Here is a 793-nt window from a genome sequence, read left to right as displayed (position 1 = left end):
TCGTGAACTTAATTATTAATTGTGTTATTAATTAGCTATGTTTTCTCCAGAAGACTTTTATACTTAATAATGTTATGTGACTTTAATGGCCATTATCTTTATCAAAACTTTTCATTATCTTGTCAGAGACCTGTTCATTTGCCTTTGACTGTAAATTTTCTTATATATATTAAGGGCAGATTTGTTTAAAAGTGAATTGGAATAGAATCATTTATATATAGGGGTAATAAAGATATTTGGTGTATCTCTGGCATAGTTTCAACAGTAAATGCTGACTGAAAGAATTTGTGTATAGAGATTCCAGTAGAATAGTAGACTAGGACAGCACAAAGATAGACAAAAATAGATAATTATATATATTGTAGATTACTTTAAAGTGAATCCACACTATTTTATATATGCTACAAACTTTGCAGTTCCTGCTCTGAGAAAGACAAACAAACCTCTCTGTGTATTCAAACAAGACAGTTTATCAAACACCATTGTAAATGTCATGAAATGATAGTAAGCTCTATCTTGCCATAAATGTGTGGAGATTTGGTATCCTTGCTGGAGTGTAAAGCACAGATGCCATGGCATTGCCTCATGCAGTCCTGTTCTGGACATTTGTCAGGATTCCTTATCACCATCTCAGATTTCATTGAGACTTGACATTATTAAAATGAAAACTATGGCTTTGATAGTTACGATGGTGTACAGTGTATGGAAAGCTTGGATGAAAATAGATAAAAATATAGATGGTAATTTTTTACTGTACAGACGCACTTGCCAAACTAAATTCCCAAATCCATGT

The 793-nt window shown here is 32.2% G+C and overlaps 1 protein-coding gene across 1 annotated transcript in view; it reads left to right on the top strand.

The window, feature by feature from the left end:
• Nucleotides 1–793, top strand: part of LOC119591529 (tumor suppressor candidate 3-like) — an 8,742-nt gene that overhangs the window by 871 nt on the left and 7,078 nt on the right. The window lies entirely within an intron of this gene.

The sequence above is a fragment of the Penaeus monodon genome, chromosome 28 (assembly GCF_015228065.2).
Source record: "Penaeus monodon isolate SGIC_2016 chromosome 28, NSTDA_Pmon_1, whole genome shotgun sequence".
Lineage (NCBI taxonomy): Eukaryota > Metazoa > Arthropoda > Malacostraca > Decapoda > Penaeidae > Penaeus > Penaeus monodon.
This window is presented reverse-complemented; position numbering and strand designations above follow the sequence as displayed.